At 41.1% G+C, this 13,904-nt stretch overlaps 1 protein-coding gene across 5 annotated transcripts in view; it reads left to right on the plus strand.

The window, feature by feature from the left end:
- Window positions 1-13,904, plus strand: part of slc8a4b (solute carrier family 8 member 4b) — a 136,370-nt gene that overhangs the window by 19,498 nt on the left and 102,968 nt on the right. Inside the window, exon 1 of one of the 5 annotated variants that reach the window (XM_085137870.1) lies at window positions 5,673-10,442. The exons of the other annotated variants lie outside the window; for them this stretch is intronic. The gene's annotated coding sequence lies outside the window, so the exon portion shown is untranslated. Of the gene's footprint in view, window positions 1-5,672; window positions 10,443-13,904 lie in introns of those variants that run through there. 5 annotated transcript variants of the gene reach the window in all.

Raw genomic sequence — 13,904 nt, forward strand, 5'->3', positions numbered from 1 at the left:
AACTGATATTAATCTTACAGAAGATATGACCAAGTGGAAGTAGACAGATGATAAATGGAAGATGCCCCAGGACAGATCCCTGGGGGACACCAGTAGTTCCTGGGATTTGAAATTTAAGAATTTAATGAACGAATGTGGTTGAAAAGATTGGATTTAAACCAGTTTAGAGGTTATTGTTAGTCTGTCAAGAAGAATTTTATTGGATTTGGAGGCAGATGAGAATGGTTAATAGACGGGAGTCAGTTGTCACGAGGAGGTGATGGCGATATGCGTCTGTGCTTGACCATCTAGATGTAGGTGATGGCAAGCAGGTCTATGTCCCAACTTGACACAATGTTTTCTGTTGGATACATTTTTCATTCTTCATTTTATGCTTTATTCCAATGGCTGAGCCCATCCAGTTGTATTTCCCTCAGATCCATCTTACAAATGCAGCTATTAACCTTCAGCCCCAGAGCCACGTTCATTAAGTTCATTTTCTAACGCAGTCCTGATCTAGAAGTAGAATGAAACATTCATACACACTTAACCATTCATCTGTCTTCTGATGGTTCAGGAAACCTCTTTGGCCTTTTCAGCCTACAGGCCCCAATGACACTTTCCTCATTTCCTCCTCTGGATCATTCTGCCATTATTCTTCTGCCTTATAGTCTTTCTTTCCTTTCGTTTCTCATTCTTACTTCCCTCTTCACTGTGTTGGTTGTCCACTCTGCCATTATCAGCATGAAAATCTGTCGCTGGTTTGCTTGAATCTCAGTCGCAGCTTCAAACATGCTTTTAGATAGATCAAAGTAGACATTAGGCACAAATGCGATCGCATACGTATGCAGACACACGATAGCGTCACATGCGTGAATCTCACACCCTGACAATGAGCCTGTTGCTAATTGCTGGCTTCAAAGACCGAATACATGCTGTACAGCCTGTTACCTCTGAATATTTACACACATACAAATCCGACCCCACATCCTCAAACCGCACAAACAAGTATACCCAGCTAACATGGATTTACCAGATAAATGCATAGACGTAGGAGCATTAGATTGTACCCATGTATGTATGTCTCTTTGTGAGAAAACACAAAAGTGTGCACAGCTAAGAGTGGGATTATCTGGTTAATGAATGCTGGTTGAGTAGGCTGTCGGATGAGGGTCAAAAGCTTCAAAAGCGCTTTCATGCCTGCCTCAGATAGGTCGCATCGACCCCTGGATCTGTGAATCGATCAACCAGCCTTAATGTGACTCATTCGGCAAAACAAGAGTCCCCTAATCAAACTTTAAAATGCTCATGCACTAACGCTTTCACTTTCACTTTAGGAGGATATGAGATTTGGTGATGGAATCGCTTTAGCATAAGAAATAGGCGTGGAATAGCAAATCATCAATACCACAGTTCTCTCTGTTTTCTTGTTGATCATCATTCTTTATGTAATTACGTATGAAAAATAATTCAAATGATACAAATTTATTGCCTGCAACATTTTGCTGTTTCTGTGTTTGCTGTTTATGGATGTTTTAGCACTTAGCAGACCAGCGGAGATGGCTGTAAACACACACATATTCTCACCTTCTAAATGTGATTAGGCAAATGTGTCCACACACAGTTGCTGATTTACATACTCGGCAGACTGTTTGAAAACAGCTGCAGTTGTAAATACATTTGATGTAAGCCTAGAGCAGGAGTGTCGAACTCCAGGCCTCGAGGGCTGGTGTCCTGCAGGTTTTAGATATCACCCTGTTTCAACACACCTGAATCAAATGATTAGTTCATTACCAGGCTTCTGGAGAACTTCAAGACATGTTGAGGAGCTAATTTAGCCATTTGAATCAGCTGTGTTGGATCAAGGACACATCTAAAACCTGCAGGACACCGGCCCTTGAGGCCTGAGTTCGACACCTGTGGCCTAGAGGCATAAGACAAAATAAAGCAAAGTCTCTGGAGGGAACTTCAGAGTCCTTGGTTATTACTTGGATTTATCTGCCACCTGAACATTGCAAATACATTATTTAAATTTACTTTTAGCTCATTTTTGGTCTCCACCAATTCCTGAGAAAATGACTGCACTCTTTGACTCCTTTGTTCTCTAGCAAGTTGCAGTGTATTCATGGTGATGCTGGGCAGGTAGTGTAGATTGCTTGTAGGAGGTGGGAACTCGGAAATTTTTGTGACTGACCTTGCTGCATATGTATTTCTAGGAGTCTCTTTCTTAAGTTTTAAAATATAGGTAGGAGAATTTTTTAAATCAAGCGTGCAACACCTGACGTACGGTGAAAAAAAGAGCATCTTATGGTTTGCGCTTGACACTGAAATTAACTGACTGCGCCTGTTTTTAGAAAAGAGTGCAACTTTTGTTTGTTTTCTCCCAATTAGTAAATGTGACACTTGGTCGAAACTCATCTAAATTGGTCAACACAGCGGCACAAACTGAATGCAGTTTGCAGAGGTTTAGTCGGATGGCCTCTTACAAAGTGAGAAAAATAAATCAGATTATTGCAGGAATTAGATGCTTCATTGTTTTTTATTAAACAACAACTAATTTAGTTAGTACACAGCTGTGAGCAGATGGCCTCAGATCTTTTACATGTACACAGATTTTTATTATCAGAGCTATTTAAAAAAAAAAAGTCATTAGAAATCTATCCATGCTATTTATGTTATGCACATCTGGACTTCTGTTTCATTCATTTGCATGAGGAACATAATGCATAGGATTGTGCAGTTAGCTCAGTAGGAAGGAAGCTTGAGATTCTGCATTTTAATCACCACTGAACAGTATTTCTTTCCACATTCTTTTAATTGACAATGTTTGCTTTATCTAATTTTATTATAACTGATTAAGAGGTAGTTGAAAATAATTCTGCAGTCACAAACTTTATCTTGGTTGGAAGTCTTACTAGAACATCTGGGTGTGTTGAAGACGCACCTCGAACCGATGTCAGTTCAGCTTTTATTTTGAAAAACGTTTTCAGACATGACTAGACATAAAGAAAAGACCATCAGCCAGATGTTTGATGGGGACGCTATGACAGAATAGCCTGTAGAGAACTACAGCAAAGTCAGCCGATAAACTAGTCGCAAGACACAATTCACATTCTGCGCAGTGATTTGCTTACATCAGCTACAAATAGTGCAGTAGTTTGAGGTTTCACATGTACAACTTCCAACCTTCCCAAGCCCTTACTTACAGCTTACTTTAAACGTGGTGTGAAAATCAAGCTGTAGAGATTTGAAACTTGTTTTGCATATTCCAAAAGCATATTCAAATATACAGATGTGGTATGGCTAAACCATAGACTGCCATTTAGACAAAACAGCTTTTAATCATTTTGTACTATAGTGAATGGAATAACCGACAGAGTTGGATATTACTACACTTCTCACAGGTCTAAAACATCTCTCAGAGCTTAAATGCTGGATTGAACTTGAACGTAATGCCAAGGATTCTTTTTAAAACAGCCGTGGTTCACATGTACATCACTGTAACTGTCCTTGCATCAAAAACAAGTCATTTATTATAACCCACTGACATTTGTTGTGACCTCTAGTGGTCAAAGCAGTTATGACAGGGGCAAAAGAGGAAGTCAGGTGACACAGAAAGAGCTACAAAGTCGGTACAAGTAGGAGGTCAGGATAGATAAATGGACTTGCAAAACACTAGACTTTAACACAGGATAATAATCGTGGTTCTTCAGCTTTTCTTTCCTTTAAAAAAGCTGCTGACTGTGTTCCTCGTATGAGAGCTGGCGAGTACAGCTCCCAGACTTCAAGGGCACTGGATGTGTAAGTCTTTGCTCAAAGAAGAAAAAAAAACATATCTTAAAATCTTGAATTACTGGGAAATGTTACTCATTCATCTTTTCCTGTCAGGTTTTGCCAAGCCAATCCAGGGATTTAAACCAACTCCCTCCAGTCAAAGGCTCACATATACTCCTTTGGTCCTTTGGTGACCCTCTCTGAGTCACGGTGCCTGCAGTTGTTGCTCAGAGGCCGCAGTTTAATTCGTACTTCAAAATAGACAGGAAGGCATAAAAGTCACTTTCACTCAGATTTACTCAGAAATCTCTATACATGTTGTGTGTTTTTATTGACCAGTTTCACCCACTTACATGGGAGAAACTGGTATCGATCCAAAGATAGAAAAGCAGCCGAGGGGGGGCTAAACTCATTTCACAGAGAATTTCTCATTTCTCTTGTCTCCATCTTGCTTTGACTTTATCTCTCTAAGACACACACACATACGCAAACGCACACAGTCACCCACTCCTCTCGTACCCATAATGATAACGTTAAAGACTTTTGTATCTCATTAATCACCATAGAAACAGTATCGGACCTACTTTCTGCACTCCTCTCCTTTGTTTAACTCTCTGTCTCTTGCACACATGCATTCCCCTCCACTACTGCCGATGCTTTCTCATTGTGTCTTAGATTATGTCGCTGAAGGATGCGCTGCTGCGGTGATTTTATATGCAAGTGTGTGTTTGTGCGCGTGTGGGAAAAACAGTGTGTTTGTGAAGCAGGTGTGTGTAACCACAGAAGGGCAGAGCTACGTGGTAACAGAGCTGCACTACATCTCAGTGTGCGTGTGCCTGTGTGCTCCCGGCCAATCAGAATAATGTGGATTATCGCTGGTTATGTAGATTGCGTAAATGTAGAGATTGAGTTTGTGTATGCGTGTCTCTGTGTGAGCAGGTGAGAACAGCTCAAGATGTCTTTAAGCGAGAGCAGATGGGAAGTCAAGTGTTATTGGAGCGTATGCTACATAATTCATTTATGTTGTGTGTATGTGTTCCCGGATCTCACTGTGAATATACAGTTGTCGCCCTGAGGGGGCAATAGAAACACAGGCTCATTAGGGACATGTACAATGTGCTCAATACAACATTTAGCAGTTATTTAAAGATTTGTTTCATTCTTTTCTATTCAGGTATAGAAACTGAGCCAGGTAGAGTTGGCTTTGCATTAATCAGCTGCTAGTCTGTTGTTTATTTGCTAAAAAAGACTTACACCTGTCTGTTAAAGCCGAGCAACCAGGGCTGAAAAATGAAGCCAGTGGCGAACCTGCAGTTCCTAGAACAGCCACTTGAGGGTGGCTCTAAAAGCGAGTCACTCTTTATAGTCAAAGGAGCTTGCAAAGAAAAGCGTCTGGACTTCTTTAAGTTACTTGAAGACGTTTCACCTCTCATCCGAGAAGCTTCTTCAGTTCTAAGGTCAAATGGTGGAGAGTCCCAGATATAAACCTAGTGGGAGTTTCCCCCCACAGAGGGACAAAAGGACCCCCTGATGATCCTCTAATCGCCTGAGCCAAGGTGTGAAACTGGGTGTGGGTCCCAATCAGCCAGAGTTTTGGGTGAGTTCATTGTGAAACCTGGCCCCACCTTATCATGCGAATTCCTGAGGTCAGATGGCCCAGGATGTGAGTGGGCGTTAAGGCGTCTGGGAAGGGATCTCAAAACTGGATTATAGATGGCAGAGAGTTGGTGTCGTAAACCACCGCCTCTGTTCAAAGATGGTCGCTCACAGTGGACATAGATGGCTTCTTTCACTCCTCTTTCAAACCATCTGTCCTCTCTGTCCAAAATGTGAACATTGGCATCCTCGAAAGAGTGACCTTTGACCTTAAGATGCAGATGGACAGCTGAGTCTCGTCCTGTGGAGGTGGCTCTTCTGTGTTGTGCCATGCGCTTGTGAAGTGGCTGTTTGGTCTCTCCAATTGGAGAGACCAAACAGCCACTTCACAGAGCAGATTTGTGGATTTTGTGAAGGAAGATATGATGGTGTTGCCCATAAAACTAAAATTCAGGCACCAAAATGTGAGTCCTGTTATTGAAATCACAAATATATTGATGTTCAGACAGTTAGGTTGTCTTTGCGAGGTTTTAATTTCACTCGAATGAGAGGTGAAACGTCTTCAAGTAACTTAAAGAAGTCCAGACGCTTTTCTTTGCAAGCTCCTTTGACTACGATGACCTGGATGACTGAGAACCTTCACAGACATGTCACTCTTTATAGACTCCTGTGTAAAAAATGGCCAACTTTACAAAAAGCTGTTGTCAGGTTAACTTTTTTTTGTTCCACTTTTATAAAATAGCTGCTTGAATTTTACTGATGCTCAGAATTAGTCATAATTAAGTGTGGGGATGCTTTAAGTGTATGTGGCTGCTGGCTCAGTTTATAGCTTATTGCAAGGCTTTAGTTCAATTAACGCGAGTCACTGAAATGACTCTTGTTACTGCATTTTAAATGACATCTGACAAACAGCAATAATAATTGAAAAATAAGATCACAGAGCAGATTTGTGGATTTTGTGAAGGAAGATATGATGGTGTTGCCCATAAAACTAAAATCCAGGCACCAAAATGTGAGTCCTGTTATTGAAATCACAAATATATTGATGTTCGGACAGTTAGGTTGTCTTTGCGAGGTTTTAATTTCACTGTGCAAACGGATCAAACAACATTACAGAGCACAACAGTAATGGCGAGATTATGGTGGCCATCTTTTATTTACAGTCTGTTAAAGCCAGCTTTGAATAAGCATCGGCCTATTTGGAGTCATGAGCTCAATGTTCCACTTCTACTCAGGTTGCTTTTTATGGTCATTAAAAAAAGGCAGGAGTGTAAACATCTGCTGGACCTGAGTAGGACGCACAGTGAAGAGGATTTTTCACACTGTGAAGGCAGGTCAGTCCTCTCTTCTAAACAGTCTGATGGTTTCTCTGTTTCTACATCATCTCAAACCTATATTGGTGTTTCTGCTTGGCAAGTTTTTGCAATAAACTACGCTCTGCTGCAATGCCAGCCTGGCTGATTTATGGCTCTAGCATCCTGCTGAAAAAAGCTCCCAGTAAAACAGGAAAAGGAATGAAATGATAGTAAGCATAATATGCACTATGTGTACCTCGTAGTACTTCAAAGCATCGGATTAATGAGAAACTAACATGGGTTTTCTCTCTTTTTACGTCTCAGTTTCTGCAGTGACGACATGCAAAACATATGAAAGAGCAGAATCGAAGATGACATGTTTAGATTTTTAATTTTTTAACTGACCAACCATCTAAAACCTACTTATATTCAATAATAATTAGAGACTCAAGTACACACAGAAATTCATGTCTTATTAGTAAGCTATTATTAAGTTATCAGCTGAGTCTCTCTGAAGTTTGCACTGTGTGTTGTGTTCATAGATCCAATTTAAGAATCAGAGCCAAGTTGCAATAAAGCGAGTTGGTAATTTTTTTCTGTGGCTTTATTTTAGTTGGTTCATTCTCAGAAAATTGGTTGAGATTTTTTTTTTCATTCTGCAGCAGACTGAAAGACATTAAATCAAAAGTACTCCTCCAGGTGCTAGGTAGGGGGGATATTGCTCTCAGCAGGGACTGGGGATTTGAGGAGATTCGGGAAAAATCCATAACGACTCAGGAGTGCTGTTGTTATGGTGGAATATCAATTGGTGTTTTTCAACTGCTTCAAATCACAACCTGGAACGAGCTTTTGGATGTGACCTTTAGAAATGCGCCCTTGCGTACGGACACTTTGGCTCATCATTTCTGTGCCACTGTTTTTCACATGCTCGATAGCACACAATAAACACCTGTAGGTGATGCACGTCGCAATTCTCGGTCCTTTTCTTTTCCGCTTGTTGGTGTAGCGTATTTATTTCTCTGACAGACTGCACAGACGTGCTGTGTTTGAAAAGAAAGCGAAGGCTGTGAAGTGAAGCTTTTGTCTCTGGCTCTGCTGCTGACGGAGTGACAGTGCTGGCATATTTGGCGCTCAGGGCAAGAGCACGAGTACCCAGGCTCCTCAAATGACCTGTGACTGAGCGACGCATGCCATGGCCGCTCCTCAAGAACTAGTTGTTTTTTTGTTAGAAAAACAACTAGTTCAAAATATCTCTCAGTAAATTGAAATGTCTCTCAAAAAACTGTTTTAAGAGCAGCCTTTTAACACAACACTCGGCAGTGTATTTTGAGGCTAGACCCGCACCAGACAGAAGCGATTCAGCAGAAAACACACTAGTGGGGGTGATTATTAAGTGAGTGGTTGGGTGTCAGACGGCTAGGCCACCAAGTCGTGTTAAAGTAAAGACATCACAATTAGATGACTTGCAGTCAGACCTGTCATTGGCCGACTTGCCTGCTGCTGATACTGAGGCCTCCTGAGGGCACGAGAAACTGAATATTGCTACTGCAGAAAGAAAAGTACTCTGAGAACAGTTTTACCAGCACTGCTTTTATTGGATTTTGTCTTTACATGTAAGACTCCGGCGACTTCTCAAAGAGCAGGAATAATTGTCTAAAATTACTGTTTGGCTAAGAATCCACTAACTTAAGTTAAATAACGAAACACTTTTCTTTAGCTGTCTCTGTACCCTCTACTTACAGTCGTGAAAAAGAAAGTTTTCAGGTGACTCTGTGCAGACACGTGGAAAAACTAAGTATCACTGCTTTCATATGATTTAAGAGGGTTAATAGCAGCCAGGTGATGCTTTGTCAAATTGCCAGTGTGGAGCATTCAGGTGTGTGTTAACACAAAGCCACAATCTTCCCAGCAGTGGACGTCCAAGCAAATTTAGCCCAAGGTCAGTCCATGCAATGTTCAGAGAAACTGCAGCTACACCTCAGACTCTGCAGACCTCGGTTAGGATGTTAAATTTGAAATTTCATGACACTGCAATTAGAAAAGGATTTGCTTGTTTGGAAACGTTGCCAGGAGGACGGCTCTTCTCTCTAAAAAGAGAAGAGCCGTTTAGGTTTGCAATGTTTAATATGAACATATCACAAGATCTCTGGAGCAATGTCCTTTGGACAGAGGAGATCAAAGTGGAGATGTTTGACTGTAATGCACAACTACACATGTGGTGAAACCCAAACACAGCATAGCACAAAGACGTCGATTGAGTCGATCACTGTACATCAAAGTAAAGCCATCTGTCCAACATCTGAAGCTTAGCCAAAATTGGGTCAATCAACAGGACAGCAATCCCAAGAACAACAGAGCCATCAAATATACGCTGGAATGGCTCAAAAGATTCAAGGTGTGGTAATGTCCCAGTCGAAGTCCAGACATCAGATATGATTCAAACCTCAATGACCTGATGAAACATTATAAAGAAGAGCGGACAAAAATTCCTCTATAACAAAGACACTGCTTAATGTGGTTCAACTACTGAATCATGGGATGTGCTTTGTTTGTCACATGACTGCAGAGAGTCTTCTGAAAATGTATTTTCCACATTACTGCACTAGCAGGGTACACTGGAATTATAGGCTAGCATGCTTATGGTAACCCAAACAGACCCATGCCTCAAAGAGCCTCATCAGGTCAGTCTTGTTGTTGCTAGGCTATTTTCCTCTTAAGTTTTTCTTTCTATAGCCTTTAGCATTACCTAACCATGCAAATGCACCACAAATGCTCTGCTTTCTGTCTAGTTTTTGAAGCTACAGGCACATTTACAATGTAAAATAATCTGCTAGCAATAGCGGTATTTGACTTGCTAACATCTGACTCAAAGTAATTTAAGGACTTGACAGATTTCTCAGTACACAGCTAAAAGATGTTGTTTAAGTTAGTCATTTTAGGAAACACAGATAGGCCTATAAGCTTGTTGTTAAAAAGAAACTTTAATTTCTTTATTGTATTTATGCTACATACATCGAGGCTTCAAGCACTTAGCTTAGCATATTTACAAGCCACAAGGAAAAACTGCTAACCTAAAGCATCGTGTGTGTTTAATATATAGTTAAAATAAATGGGTAGACAACAAGTTGCGATTTTGTGGATAGATAAATACTTTTCATGGATACATGTGTCTCCAGCAATGTATGGTCTCCCTGCTGCTAGTTTTCCCAATGAGCTAACTTTCTCCATGCTATAGCTATGCATTAAATATACAAACAAAAGTGTAGTATCAATCTTTGGAAGACATTTGTCATGAGCTATAAGAATTTTTATTAAAATGTCAGCATATACCCTTCAATGATGATATAAATGCAAGTGGAAATAGTAGATTCAGTGTAAGTAGGCACTCTGTTAAATTGCCCACATAGAAAGGAAATAGAATAACCATCATTTCCATTACACTTGAATAATACTTGACTCGTGCTTAATTCTTGTAATTATATTGCATGAGAATAATTTTGAATCATGAGGAAAAACTTATATAAAAGTTGAATATTATTTGCTATTTCTTTTCAGAGAGCTTTCACATTTCTTTGCCAGCATAAATCACTGCAGGAAGACTGTAGCAGCATTAAAGACAGTCAAGCATATGATGTTGATCAGGAACAACTTTCTAAACATTCAAGGATATGATTTTTTTATTCATCTTATTTCCATATGTACCGAAGTCCTTGTCCAGAGAGCACACGGTGCAGGTCAGGCAGCCAGGTGGTGGCAAAGTCAAACTCCCCAGTTGTTGGGAACAGTGTCTGAAGACAGGTATGAGTCATCTCCTCAGCTGACTTACACACCTTTAAAACTGTTCATTGCAGTCTGTTTGTGTGTATTTGTGTGTGTTTGTGAGTGCACCCGTGCATTAACTCTGCGTGTGTGTCTTTTGGCAATGCAGACAGCCAAATAGGCAGTCAGCTGCAACAGTGAGTCACTCAATCACTCGCCCTCGACTCAATACGCTGCCATTTAGACAATACTGCAACTCACTGTGAGGTGTGAGCGCGTGCATGTGCGGTCCTTGTCTGTGTTTTCGTGGGCTTTCATTTCACATTTTAGGATTTCATTAATATTTTTGCATCTTTGTGCACGCTCTGCATTAGCTACGCATCTCTGTGTCGGCAAACGGTGCATTGCATGTGTAAGCTGTGCATGTGTGATGGCGTGTGTCTGTATTTACACGTAAGCTCTGGGTTTTTCTTTGACCTTTGGAATTCCCTCGGTCCGTTGCACACCGCTGCTTCACTATAGGTCCACGCGCACCATTCATTTTGTGTGTGTGTGTATGTGTGTGTGTGTAGGCACTCTGCAGACACTGAGAGAGCGAGTGGCAGACAGATAGAGGAGGAGAGGGAAATGGCATAAATGTTTAATTTCTGAGTTGAATTTGTGCAATTTTTTATATTGTTCATGTATAATTCATGGCTATGTCATGAATTAAATTAAATGAAAGCAAAAAAATAAATAAAAAATACAAAGAGAATTGAAAGAAAAGGCGTGTCTGTCCATCTGATCTGCTCACAGCCTGTGGATGGAAGTCCATTTAAGCGGTCGCATTAACAAAATAACCCTATAACGGCTCTTTTAGCAGGCCTTTGATTACACGTAGGACCTTTCCATGTGCGGTATGAATCCTTGCACTGATCAGTATCTAAATTCCTGCAAAGCTTTACTACAGGATTGCTAATAAACACACAGGAAGCTAATCAAAATGCACTACCAAAGAGGACAAGAGGTGAGCCAGATTCAAATAAAGGCCTTCTCACATGATTGGGGAAGAATAATTAAAAAGGTCTTTTTCATTAGCTGCTAACCACTGGCAATATGGATGAGGCTGTATTTTCTTCCTCTCTCCCCTTTTCCCCTCTTTGATTAATTACAAATTTCAATGGCTTTTTTGGCTCTTTCTTTTCTTCCTTTATTCTAAATCATTTAGCATGGAAGCTATTTCCACACTGACATAATTAGTTTTGTTGAGCTTGACTTACCCGCTGCCACATGTCCCAAAGATGCTGATTTATACAGCTTGCGCTGTTTCATTGCATCGGTAAATGTACAAAATCAATTGTGCCACGAAGAGAGAAATTGGGAGAGAGGATATTTGGATTTATGGGAAAGAAACAAAAGAGGGAAAGATACGTGTGGAAATGAGCCGAGAGAGGGAGGATTCAGAAGGATAGAGAGGGGGGGAAAGGACATGACAGAGGAGGGGGAAGTGGGTGAGCGATGTAACTCACAAGAGCAGGGGAACAAAGATCGAGGCAAATACGGAAGGGAGCAATGAAGTGAGTAAAATGTGCAGCAAAAAATGTGAATGGAAGAGGCAGAGAAAGTGGAGAGGACAGTGCAGGCAATAGATGTGAAGAGGTGGTGTGAGAGGCAAAGTAGGTGAGAAAAATGGCAGAGATTAGCAGAGATGAGAGGGTGATGCAAAGTGGAGTGCAGGGCTGCTGCAGGTGGTGGAGAATGGACGGCTGATTGGTATGGAGATGGAGCGTGGGACCAGATTAAACCTAATTAGAACATTATAATGACTTTGTGAGGTGAAACAAAGAGATGAAAGCCATTATATGCTGGAGATAAAGAATGGATGCTGGCCAGCTGTTTAATGAAGAATAACACTGATTTCAACCATTTAGAAAAGCCAAAATTGATGTTGTGTTGTGGGAGTTTGAGAAACACTGAGACAAATGAAAAGGATGGACATGCATGGACGATCAGTGGAATGTAGATCAGAGGTTTGTGCCCAAATGGCAGAAGATGGAGGTTATATAGGCCATGGGTACCGAGGAACAAAAAACAGAAGAAGAGAGAGAGGAAAAACGGGCAAAATTATCAAATAATGGGGACGATGAGAAAGAGAACGAGAGCGTTACAGCTCCATCGAAGGAGAATGCCAGAATCTGAAGAATTGGCAGAAATACAGCGTCACAAAGCTGCCAGCCTTTCTGTCTTTCTGCACTTGTTGGATAAACAGAAGAGAACACGAGTGGTAGCCACAACAAGGACACTGCATCACATTCAGATCACAAGCATCCTCAACCTCTGTGGTTTAGCTCTACTAGGTCGAAAACCTTCCATCAGACATGATTATGAGTTGTGCACATGCTGATATCAGAGTATTGGCGTACCCTTGATTTAATGAATGCAGAATATGTGTGTGGTTCGCATCTAGCTCTTGCCCTTTGGGTGCTCTGCGCTGTTCATCAGCACCATGTGAAAGTCAGAGACATACTGTCTCATCTAATGTGACACTTCTGAAAGATCTACATCAGAGGCTGAAACAGAGGTCTCTCGACTTTATCTCAGAGCCGGTGGCACATGAAGGAGATGGTACAGGGATTTAAGCAGAGATTTTTTTAAAAAGAACATGTACTTAGCCACTGGTTAGTGAAGCCATGTTAACCATGAAGTTGAGCCATTTTGCCGTTACCATCTTTTTATTTTGATACCAGATTTTATTAGCAAGGGTTTGAGCTGCAACTACCGTAAAAGGTCCTTCCATTTTATTCTGCTTATCCAATTCGGGGTCACAGGGTGCTGGAGACTATCCCAGCTGCCATAGGACAAGAGCCAGGGTACACTCTGCACAGGTCACCAATCTGTCGCAGGGCTAACACACAGAGGCGAATAACTGGTCAAACCAATTCACTTTAAAATCACCTTTTATGAAAATTGTCTGTGGGAGGAAGCTGGAGTACCTGGAGAGACCCAGACGGATACAAGGAGCACATAGACTCCTCACAGAAAGGCCTCAGACTAGATTTTAATTTCTTGCTGGGAGGTCACAGTGCTAACTAGTAACCGTTATGCTCACCTGCCCTAAAACATACCTTGTTTTAGCCTCCATCCTCTATGAGGATCTTAATTTACAGAATGAACATGACTTTGCATTCAACAAACAACGCAGACTGTATACTCGACATATTTACTTCTTTTTGCAACCTGAGGAGTTGCAACCTGGTGGCCATCAAGATGAATGCACATTTAAGGCACTCATTCATTAGCTTTGCTTTCAAGCTTGGAGTCTTTAATACAGTTGATTGTTTTCAAGTAGGTTTAGAGCAGCGGTCCCCAAGACCGCGAGAGTTGAGGCTCGGGTGTGAAATTTATGGTTTTCAGGGTTTTTATCGTTAACTCTGTTTCCCTGGGTCTTTTCACGTGTTGTAGTTGTGTGTCTTATTTTGAAATAAGTATTTAGGCGTTACCATAGCGACAAGAGAGCTTTAA

Source organism: Neolamprologus multifasciatus, chromosome 3, assembly GCF_963576455.1.
Source record: "Neolamprologus multifasciatus chromosome 3, fNeoMul1.2, whole genome shotgun sequence".
Classification (NCBI taxonomy): Eukaryota; Metazoa; Chordata; class Actinopteri; order Cichliformes; family Cichlidae; genus Neolamprologus; species Neolamprologus multifasciatus.